Below are 12390 nucleotides of genomic sequence, written 5' to 3'. Positions count from 1 at the left end.
CTAGATCAGATTGGTTGCAGTTAGCCCCCTATGACAGATCTTGGAGATGGTGGACAAGCATGGCCATTTCAGGAAATCTGAGCTGCTGATCTGCCTGCTAGACAGGAAGACCAATCTGGACAGCCAGGACAGTGTCATTGATTTCCAAACTACCATATTATCAATATAAGTTGATCAAACTCTACCAAACTGGCAAAATCATATCCTATTGTACTTCACATTCAAGCTTTAAATCAAGTAATTTAATCTGATGGCTATTGACTGGGAATGTTCATTTTGGCCAAATTTGTGTCTGTTTGTCATTCTTGGCAAATGGTAGTAGGTGTAAGCCAAAAGGCAGCAAAAAGAACAATTGGTTTAAAATGGCCAACAAAATCACTAAAGAGTGTACAGGTTACTTGGTGACTGGGAAAGTCATTTAACCACTACGTATATTTTCTTTAATAACTGGACAAATGTTGCAAACAGTCAATCTATCCCCAAATGATTTCATAGCCATTTAAGAAAAAATAGTGCCTTACAAAGCGACAACAATCAAGAGAGATAGAAAAAGTGAGAAGATAGAAAACACAGTGAAACCTATGGATTAACAATGCTGTTTGAGTTTCAGGAGGTGGGATAAAACGGATTCCCCTAAATCCAGCAGGCACACTGCTTTCTATGATCAGATCTTACCACAACAGATTTTACTTTATGACGATTATATGGCTACCCATTTCATGTTACAGGGTATGAAATAATTTGCAAACTAGAAAAATCTGATCTTGTAAACAGATGTTTGTGTTAAATGAGAAATCATTGTATATTTGGCAAATACAATATTCTCCAGTGTGTTGAGATGCCTTTCTGAGGCTGTGAATCTGTGTCTTTCATTTGTGTGATGATAAAAATGTTCTTCCATTGTGCTATATTCTTAGCTGTGAAATCATATAACACTGACAAACACTGAATTAAAAATGTTAATGGATAACTCTCTGGAGTGTTCATGACCCAATAATAAGCAAAACATTGTGGTTACTTTACTATACTGAAGTATTGCTGTACACCTGCTGCAGTACACAGGGCCTGCAGTAATTAAAACATTGAGATGAGAGATGAGTTGACAGACTTATATATGGAAAAAGACTGCATGGTCAAGAGAGTAAAAATATAACAAATAAGATAGCATTGTTATGAAGAAAAGGCCAGGGATAAATAAAAGATGAGAACAGTATTCTGCAGAAAGAAACAGTGCACGATTGAAGATGAGATCATCCAAAGAAGAAGGCGGGTGAAGATCAGAAAAGGTTGGTGAACCAAGACATACGGAAGACTACCTCAAACTTACCTGTTCCTCAAACAATGTCTTGTTGTCACAGCACCAGGCGCCTGTCACCCTTCCGTGGTTACAAATGTCTCTTGAAGATCTGTCTTCACTGTTATAGAGTTTTGCTCTCAGGTAAAGAAATATCTCTTTTATACAGTGAAAAAAATATTCTATCACCCTGAATAAAGTTATTGTAGATAAAAATGTCTGTTCTAAAAGAACAGGTGTTTTTAAAAGATCTGTCAGCTTTCCATAAGTAATGCTTGTCTGGGACAGTGGTGCCTATTGCTCTCAGACCCAGGAGACTTGCTGGGCTTAGTACAGGTGTCCCTGTTTCTCTCTCTCTCTCTCTCTCTCTCTCTGAAGGTTAAACCTGACCCTCCCAGCTCAACAAACAGGAGAGAACAGGAACTGAAACATGAATATTTATAGGTAGGACACACCTGTCACATTGTAACAGAGTTCAGCAGGTGAGTGTGACACAAGTATATGACAATAGAAATCAGGACTGTGTATGTCTGCACACCCTAGCCATCTACTGTAGATAAAGGTGAAAGTAAAGATCATGTATGCTGTTCAATTTATGTAAGAGGTAGGCAAAATAGCTTTTTTTGTAGCCTGTACAACAAACCCACCTCATCCATGTTATGTAAATAAGCAGGTAGTGTCCTAAATCCTCGATTGAATCCAATTAGAATATATTTCTTCTGTACTGACAATTTACCAGAATCCATAAGTCTTTTTACTTATACATTAGACTTGCTTGTAACTTCCCTATGGTCACATCTGCTTTCTGTCTCCTATGTCAGATGCTTGGACCTGTTTCTTCTTTCAACTCTCAAAATAAAATGCCTTATTCTTGAGCCTAATCCTCAAGGCAGCAAATTGAAGTTTCTCTTCCTTTCCTAAGTCTGTAGGCTAAATAGATGCCAAATGGTGTCCCTAGTTATTAAATATTATATATTTATTTTTTAATTTTCACTTATCCTCCTCTCCACAATATCCCTTAGCATCTACTGCCACCTACTCATAAGGTCTGGAGGCTGAAAATGCCTTTGTGCAGCATTCTTCATGTTATTTAGTGAATATGTAGAATTATCATGCTGCAAATTGTGAAGAATTTAGGGTATGGTGAGGCAGAGGCCTATTTTACTCAGGATCCTAAACATTAAATAATGAAATGCTATATAAGGATTTCATGCAACATGATACTATGTAGTTACCAGCTAATCTACCATTTTGTTCAGTTAAACCCATAGTACTCTCCATATCTAATAACCTGACCATGTCAACACTGATTTCCTTTCTTCTGTATTCATCTTTTACACTCATTAGTGTGCGGGCTAGTTAATTTTTTGTTTACTCTGACAGTAATTAACAAATGTATATCAAATAAATACTTTGTCTTTGCAGTGTTCTTCTGCCATATATTTGTGTCATAAGGGTGTGTACCTACGTGGAGAATAAATGTGTCAGATTTGGTAAAAAAAAAACACAGGTGAATTTAACTCAACACAAAGTTTGCTTTTACTCCAGCAGGATGGTTTGATTTGAATAACGTTGTTGTAAATCAGAATTCCATTGTTATGTAATATTTAGTTACTCCTGTTTCCCCAAATATTGTGCATGCTGCAGTGTAAAGAACAGAAATGGTTGTAGTCCAATCCTAAAACTTCAACCCAAGCAAACCCACCAATGTGATTATACTCCACATTTAAACCTAACCCTAAACCCTAGGTAAAACCTGATACCTAACCATAATAAGAGTGTTTAAAAATGGGAATTAAAATATTTTACTTATGAGAACAACACTGATGATTTTATGTCCGGATTAAATTTCAAACTGTTGGAATAAACTTGCCATATTGGTTTTTATTTACAAAGTCCTTTGAGTATCACTTTTTCATTAGTGCCGGGACAAAGCAGCGGGGATGGAGTGTGTGTGTGGTTGGACAGAGCTGAGGGCAGGATGGGGAGACTGAGGTGACCCGGCATATGCCGTGTCCAATATACTGGTATATATGTGTGTGTGTATATAAAAGTCATCAGACTGAAACGTTGAACTTTGACCTATTTGAGTCGTGAATCTTCCTTACAACAGTCCTGTGAGTGCCGCTGTTTCTTTTGTGTATATGTATATAGATATATATATATATATATATATATATGGGACATTGATAGAATTTTCATATTTTGGCCACTATTCACCACCACAATGGCTTTGAAATTAAACAAACAAGATGTGCTTTAGCTGCAGACTTTTAGATTTAATTTGAGGGTAATTACATCCAAATCAGGTGAATGGTGTAGGAATTACAACGGTTTCTATATGTGCCTCCCACTTTTTAAGGGGCCAAAAGTAATGGGACTATCAACTCAAAAGCTATTTCATGGACAGGTGTGGGCTATTCCCTCGTTATTTCATTATCAATTAAGCAGGTAAAAGGTCTGGAGTTGATTCTAGGTGTGACATTTGCATTTGAAATCAGTTGCTGTCGACTCTCAATTTGAGATCCAAAGAGCTGTCACTAACAGTGAAGCAAGCCATCATTAGGCTGAAAAATCAAAACAAACCCATCAGAGATATAGCAAAAACATCAGGTGTGGCCAAATCAACTGTTTGGAACATTCTTAAAAAGAAAGAACGCACCGGAGAGCTTAGCAACACCAAAAGACCCGGAAGACCATGGAAACAACTGTGGTGGATGACAGAAGAATTATTTCCATGGTGAAGAAAAACCCCTTCACAACAGTTGGCTAAATCAAGAACACTCTCCAGGAGGTAGGTGTATATGTGTCAAAGTCAACAATCAAGAGAAGACTTTACAAGTGTGAATATAGAGGATTCACCACAAGATGTAAACCATTGGTGAGCCACAAAAACAGGAAGACCAGATTAGAGTTTGCCAAACAAACCTCTAAAAAAGCCATTACAGTTCTGGAACAACATCCTATGGACAGATGAGACAAAGATCAACTTGTACCATAGTGATGGGAAGAGAAGAGTATGGAGAAGGAAAGGAACTGCTCATGATCCAAAACATACCACCTCATCAGTGAAGCATGGTGGTGGTAGTGTCATGGCGTGGGCATGTATGGCTGCCAATGGAACTGGTTCCCTTGTATTTATTGATGGTGTGACTGCTGACAAAAGCAGCAGAATGAATTCTGAAGTGTTTCGGGCAATAATATATGCTCATATTCAGTCAAATGCTTCAGAGCTCATTGGACGGCGCTTCACAGTGCAGATAGACAATGACCCGAAGCATCCTGCAAAAGCAGCCAAAGAGTTTTTTAAGGCTAAAAAGTGGAATGTTATGCAATGGCCAAGTCAATCCCCTGACCTGAATCCGATTGAGCATGCATTTCACTTGATGAAGACAAAACTGAAGGTAAAATGCCCCAAGAACAAGCAGGAACTGAAGACATTTGCAGTAGAGGCCTGGCAGAGCATCACCAGGGATGAAACTCAGCGTCTGGTGAGGTCTATGATCTGCAACAAAGTATTAAAAAGTGAAAGTTAGATTTAGGATTGTTTAGTTTGTCCCATTACTTTTGGCCCCTTAAAAAGTGGGAGGCACATATAGAAACCATTGTAATTCCTACACCGTTCACCTGATTTGGATGTAATTACCCTCAAATTAAATCTGAAAGTCTGCAGTTAAAGCACATCTTGTTTGTTTCATTTCAAAGCCATTGTGGTGGTGAATAGAGGTCAAAATGTTCATCTACTCTATTTCTTGGAATCTTATTGATGTATTCCATGCGTTTCCAACAATTGGAGACACACAATACTATGTATACACACCTATAGATGATTTAAACCTAGCAATAAAATCAAAAATTAGACCACTGATGTTTTACAAATTATGATCCCTTTATTAATGACATCTCTCCTGCAGCCTCCGAATTTGATGAAAACACACATCCCATAATGGCTACACAAAGATTAGCGAACCAGAAAACCACCCAGTGGACGATCCGTGCATTCCAAACAGAGGATGCCATCACCTGACATCCACCAACAAAATGCCGCCGAACTCTCACACATGCGTAAAGGAGAGGGACAGAACTGCTGGGAGCGAAATGGCCACAGGACCAATATACGGCGACGCGTAGCCAGACGGACACGCACAGGAGCCGGACTGGAACTGACGTGCAGTGGACACAGGTGTAAACGCAGGGAGAAACTAGAAAATTGACCTTACTGGAAGTGACCTAAGGTGGACATACCCGCAACTACCGGAAGTGGGGCATCGCTAATGAAACTATTCATACGTTGCTCCCACTATAATAATATACACACTGACATCTGACTGAAATATTTAAACACTTTTTATACAACTTAAGACTCCAGCTAGAACATGTTTATAAATGATTTATCCCATTATCTTCCTGAACAAACCGGAAGTGATGTCACAGGAAGTGACATCGTGCTCTGTAAAGTGCGGGACTTTCATCCCCCTAGCAGAGTATAAATAGCTGTTCACATCTAAGGCACATTATCCCCTTGAAGAAGTCCAATAGGAGACGAAACGAGTTGGATGCCTGTACCTTACCGACATACTCCTCCAAAAAATAAGATAAGATATTTATTGGCTTTCTAGCACTTATTTTATATTCTTAAATGTTTTTATCCATGTTTTTATTATTTTCTTGTCTGATTTTGTTATTTGTTTTAAAATTGTCTGTATGATATTTGTGTCCCCATTGCATTCATTAAATTATATATTTATACCTTTATTCACTTATCTGTGCGACACAGTTTTTTACAATAGGTCATTTATTATTATTGCCATATCTCTATCTATATACGTATCTGTGTAATATAGTTTTTTAAAAACAGATAGTTACTCTACAAGTACCACTTGCACTTTACACCTGTATGCACTATCTTCCACTGCATGGCACTTTAGACGCTCCAACCCAGTTCCATTGTTTCCACATGTATGTATGTATGTATATGTGTGTGTGTATATATACTGTATGTATGTATATACACTCATGTTGTGACGAAAAACTGAAACGCTTCTCTAGTGACACGTTGGTCTTCTTTTCGATCAGATTACAGCAGCAACACGACAGGGCTCTCTGAAATACTGTGTAGAGATGTGTCCACATACATTTGACTTCCTTGCACATTAAACAGCCGTTCTAGTCGCGCCATGCCTTTACAGCCTTTACGCTGTAACTTAGTATTTTGCATGCTGCTACACCCGCAATTGCATACAGAATATAGGCATGCCACATATCATTTTAATCAGCAGAAGTTGCTTGTCCATCCTAATTGCATCGCTTTGCAAATATGATACATTTGAAGGTAACATGTTGCGCGAGTAGATGTTCGGTGCTCATGCTTTAAGTTTAACGCACGGAGGTAAGATGTATGTGGACACAACTGTAGATAGTGTACAACATGTCTTCTGAATAATGGTCTACAAATCCCTAATATTCGCCTGTGGTGGAACCCTGCCATTAATGGCATGTTGAACTGCATGTGAAATCCCATGTGTTCTACTAAGTTCAAATCTGTCAAACGAGAGGGACAACTCATGATGCCGAACTCAGAGGAATGTTCCTCTACTCATAATATGGTGGCCATAGACCTGTGCAATCGCACATTGGCATGCTAAAAGAGCCCATTCCTGTCTGAGTGATGCATGACATGAACAGGTGCAAATGATCCGCCAGGATGATTGCATAGCATCCACCAGGCAGTGGTTTTGCAGATGTATCGGGTCCTACAGTGTGCTTGTTGAAACACCACACACCATAACAGAACCACCGCTGCCCTGGACAGTCCCTTTTTGGCATGCAGGGTTCATTGCCTAGTGGGGTTTTCTCAACACATGCAATTGTCCATCTGCCTGAAACAGTTGAAGCCATGTCGGACTAGATTACACGGTTTAAGTCATCTTGAGACCAGTGGTGGCGTTCATAAGCCCAGACAATGTGTAGTACCTTGTGTTGAGGGGTCAGCAATGGGACCTGAGTGGGCTGTTGGCTCCTGTACCCCATAGAAGAAAGGGAACGTTGCACTGTTCGAACACTGATGTTACTTGTGGTCCCAGCATTAAATGTTGTGGTTATGTGTGCAATGGTGCACGAAGGTCGGAAGTTACAATTTGTGCAAGATAATGCTGTCTACAATCATCCAGAGTTTTTCGTTAGCCACAGCGTTGTTACTGGATGTCTCCCCTGATGTTGTGTAGTCACAGCACACCCTTGAAATTGTTTCACATGAAAATCCACATTTTGTGTTGATTTCAGAGATAGCGACCCATCTCTCTAGCACCTACTATCAAGCCTCAAAGTTACTGAATCACGATATGCTGCCATCTACACTGCATACTATACAATGGATTGCAGAGATACCTGGCTATATATAGTACTTCCAAACCAGATACCATTCAATGCGGAGGTGTAGTGGCATGTACTGGCAGTTGAGGTGGCTGTCCCAATTTTTCTGATGGTAGGATTTGGCAATAAATTGCCAAAAAATATATATTTTCTAAATTGTGCTTCTTCAGAGCTATTTGACCACTTTATTCTCAGTGCCTCCACCTGAGGAAGACTGACGGTGATCAGTTAAAACGGCTGGTGGGCATCTGCCCCCCTGGGAACGCCTACCGTCTGAAGCCGGCCCCACTGACATCAGTAATGATGTCAGTGGGAGTGATTTTGGCTCTGATAGAGCCAAAATCACTCCTGGGCACGCGGCAGCGAGACCCTACCGTAGGGTCTCGTCGCAAGCCCGATGGTCGCGATGGTCTTGACCATCGCGACCATCTTTTTGGACGCTCGCATATGCTGTGGGTGGTCACCCACAGCTATGCGAGCGGCCAGGAGGCCGCTCCATTTTCAGGGAAGAGGGCACTGATTCAGAGCGAGCGCTCTGGTCAGAGCATTCGGCTCTGAAATCAGGCCCTGTGAGTGCTGGTCATAAACTTTGTCTGTAAGGTATGAGGTGAGTATTGCTGTACTTTTGCTTATGGACCATTCTTACCACACTGCTGTGAGTGCTGTGTGTGTATATATAATATATATATATATATACACACACACACATTGAAGTGCCAAAAGGCATGGATGGGATAGCAGTATGTAATGGTAATGGCAGGTGGCATCAGATGCATAGTAAATATATGACGTCTTGGAAATGCCCAAACCTGCATCAGTTGTAATCTGACATTTCATGAGTCAGTTTGAACACCGGATAGGCAGTTCATGGCAAAGTATTGATAATTGTCATAGTTCTAACGGGGCATGATAGCGGGTGCCCGACGAATGAGACATTCCATTTCCAAAGTTGTGCGGACATTCAACATTCCTCTTTTATGGCTTTACCACCCACTGTGGACAGTGCAGTTGCCGACCATGGGTGCTTAATGATCGTGACCAACGTTGTCTGACCAGAAATGTCCGTGGTAACAGACAAGTGACACTGACACAAATAACATCAGTGCAGCGTTCTTTAGCTTCCATGGGACATGGAAGCAGAAGACCACACTAGAGTGCCACTGTTAACACCGGCCACAGCGCCTCACCTGGGCTTGTGACACCGCTAATTGGACACTGGAGGACTGGCAACTTGTGGCGTGGTTTGATGAGTCACGGTTTCAGTTGTTTTGAGCTGATGGCAGGGTTCAGGTGTGGCACAGACCCCATGATTCCATGGACCCCAGTTGTCAACAAGGCACTATGCAGGCTGGTGGTGGTTCCATAATGGTGTGGGGTGTGTTCACATGGCATGGGTCTGCTGGTCAGCCTGAACACACCATTGACCTTTAATCGCTACATTACATTGCTTGATGACCATGTGCAGCCCTTCAAGGACTTCATGTACACCCACAACGATGGAATATTTCAGCAGGATAATGCACTGTGTTATTGGTCCCAAGTTGTCCAGAATTGGAGCATTCTGGAGAGTTCAGTGGAATGGTGTGGCCACCATGTTCGCCCAACATGAACCCAATTGGGCATTTATGGTACGTGGTGGAGAGGTCCATTCGCACTCAAGATCCTGCACCTACAAATATCAGGGAGCTATAGGAATCTATCCAGATGGCATGGATAAACATCTCTCTAGAGGTCTTCCATCCACTTGTGGAATCAATGCCACGTCAAGTTGCTGCACTTCACTGGGCTAGAGGAGTCTTACACATTACTAGGCATCTGTGTAATCACATAAATATATTTGTGAAGAAAGGGGGTGAGGTGTGGGAAAACACTCAGAAGTGTTGTGGAGCAATAAAGTGCTGATTTGCGTACCAGGGCCATAACTAGGGGTGTGAGAGAGTTGCCGCCACAGCAAGTGGAACCCCAAGAGAGAGTTAGCTGAATGGTAGATATGTCCAAATAGAACTGTGTCAGTCTTTATAAAGTATTGTGTAGTCTGTACGCTACGCGTTTCATCCACCTTAAGACTTCATCATATATATATATATATATATATATATATATATATTTAAAAGAAAAAGACAATGTGACCGACCCCTAACTCTTGAAATCATCTCACCAGCTGTATGTCTGTGGTGTTCCTCTGGAAAGGCGCTAACTGGAGCTAGGCTGGGTTGCTCCCACTTTAAGATGGAGAACTGCAGTGTTCAGAGACAGTTATAAATAAGGATAAAGGTTGGGTATTCATAGGTGTAACAAAAATAAATAAGAACAAACATTTTGAAGTCCTAACTGGTTTAAAAGCCCTTATTCTACCACTAGTATTTGCCTGCAACTTCGCTCGCGTGGATGTCTGTTATTGCTCAGTCGAACTAATTTTACAAAGACAATAGTGGCATCTAATATTGTGATGTATATTTTATATTGTAGACTTTGATCACAAAATGTCGTTATAAACAATATTTACAAAGTGCAATATTTACCCAGTGCATACCGCCAGCCGCCTCTTACATCGGCGGCTGGCAGTAAACACCGGGTGTTTGTGTATATAAAAGGTATGTATGTTTTATATCTTATTATTCCTGACTGAATGATGCAGATCATGAAACGCTAAATGTTCCTGGTAGTGTCTGGGATTTCAGTTGATCAACTTGGTACACAATTCCCTGGAGCGCCATCCGTCAACTGTGATGCTATCTATCTATCTATCTACCTATCTGTGTTCAGGGTGTGCAATATATATATATATATATTATATATATATATATATATATATATATTATATATATATATATATATATATATATATGTCATTTGGACTCAAGGAACCTGTGCAAATGCCGATATTTTTTTTTCTCTCTAGTTCATAAACAGTCCCTAAAAGTATATTTGCCCCCCAAAAAATATATTTATATGCATCTAGTCATTCTTGGCTTGAGGAGCCTGCCTACTGCACGTGTGTCAACGTCTGGTTTTTCCTTTATAGCTCCTCTCCCTGATGTCACATTGACATAATACATACCTCAGTGTCTTTCGAGGTGACTAAGTTATACAGTATTAAAAACACAATCCAAATTCATCCCATAGTTTTTGTGTGATGCCGGAACAAACAAAATTTCCGCAAAAAAAAAATGAATACATTTGTCTCCATAGTTCATATGGAGTACATTTATCCCAAACATTACTAATATCAGTATTGTTGTGCTCAATATTGAGTCTGTTTAAATGATATATTGCCAGTATATACACTTTAGTTTACATGCTTTGGTTTTAAGCAGCCTGCGTTCAAGCATATGAGCCACAGTATATTGTAAAATGTTTATATTATCATTAGGACTGACATTGTACCCTCAGTTTATATAAGATGTTGCTCTATGATATATACTAGTTTGATGATATTGGTATAAGTGTATACTAATGTGTTTTCTATTTATATACTGTCTGATATTGTTTGGAATTGCTTTAGATAGTTATGCACTCTGGGTGCTTTGGCATATAAGATGGTATTTATTTGTTTGGCACACATATATGTGTGTTTGAATATATGAACACCTGTTTGGTAGATATATAGGTTTATGTGTATTTTCAGATTTACATCAGGTGCTTGCATGACCATGTATGTATGTGTTCACATATATGGGTATATACATGTACATTTATATTTGCATATATCTTCATTTGATCATTATAGGTGATGTTAACACGTCCATATCCTCATTGTGCCAGGCAGCGATTCTGATACAGTATGTTGAACATAGATATGATTTCAACGTATGTAATGATTATTTGCTCATTATCTTGTAGGATGGGGCCAGATAGACATTGTCACCATTTCACTTATTATGTTTTTTTGTTTATTCATTTGTAGATCTATAAACTTGTGATTTGAAAGACACTAGTCTTGAAAAAGGTCATAAATTGGACCGAAACGTCGACACAACCAAATATGGTGTCTGACTTTAACGTCTAAAAGTTTTTTTAAGAAAAATGTCTCAATAAAATCAATAATTTTTAAGTGCCTTAATCTGAGAAATTCATAGATATTTCTGTTTTTTCCTTTATAGCTCCTCTCCCTGATGTCACATTGATATAATACATACCTCAGTGTCTTTCGAGGTGACTAAGTTATACAATATTAAAAACACAATCCAAATTCATCCCATAGTTTTTGTGTGATGCCGGAACAAACAAAATTTCCGCAAAAAAAAAATGAATACATTTGTCTCCATAGTTCATATGGAGTACATTTATCCCAAACATTACTAATATCAGTATTGTTGTGCTCAATATTGAGTCTGTTTAAATGATATATTGCCAGTATATACACTTTAGTTTACATGCTTTGGTTTTAAGCAGCCTGCGTTCAAGCATATGAGCCACAGTATATTGTAAAATGTTTATATTATCATTAGGACTGACATTGTACCCTCAGTTTATATAAGATGTTGCTCTATGATATATACTAGTTTGATGATATTGGTATAAGTGTATACTAATGTGTTTTCTATTTATATACTGTCTGATATTGTTTGGAATTGCTTTAGATAGTTATGCACTCTGGGTGCTTTGGCATATAAGATGGTATTTATTTGTTTGGCACACATATATGTGTGTTTGAATATATGAACACCTGTTTGGTAGATATATAGGTTTATGTGTATTTTCAGATTTACATCAGGTGCTTG

At 39.2% G+C, this 12390-nt stretch overlaps 1 protein-coding gene across 1 annotated transcript in view; it reads right to left on the bottom strand.

The window, feature by feature from the left end:
• PRR15L (proline rich 15 like) overlaps window positions 1-1690 on the bottom strand; it is a 3482-nt gene extending 1792 nt beyond the window's left edge. The window contains exon 1 of the mRNA XM_088474697.1: window positions 1328-1690. The gene's annotated coding sequence lies outside the window, so the exon portion shown is untranslated. The remainder of the gene's footprint in view (window positions 1-1327) is intronic.
• Window positions 1691-12390: the final 10700 nt, after the last annotated feature.

This window comes from Taudactylus pleione, unplaced genomic scaffold (genome assembly GCF_031769625.1).
Source record: "Taudactylus pleione unplaced genomic scaffold, aTauple2 ptg000155l, whole genome shotgun sequence".
NCBI lineage: Eukaryota > Metazoa > Chordata > Amphibia > Anura > Myobatrachidae > Taudactylus > Taudactylus pleione.
This window is presented reverse-complemented; position numbering and strand designations above follow the sequence as displayed.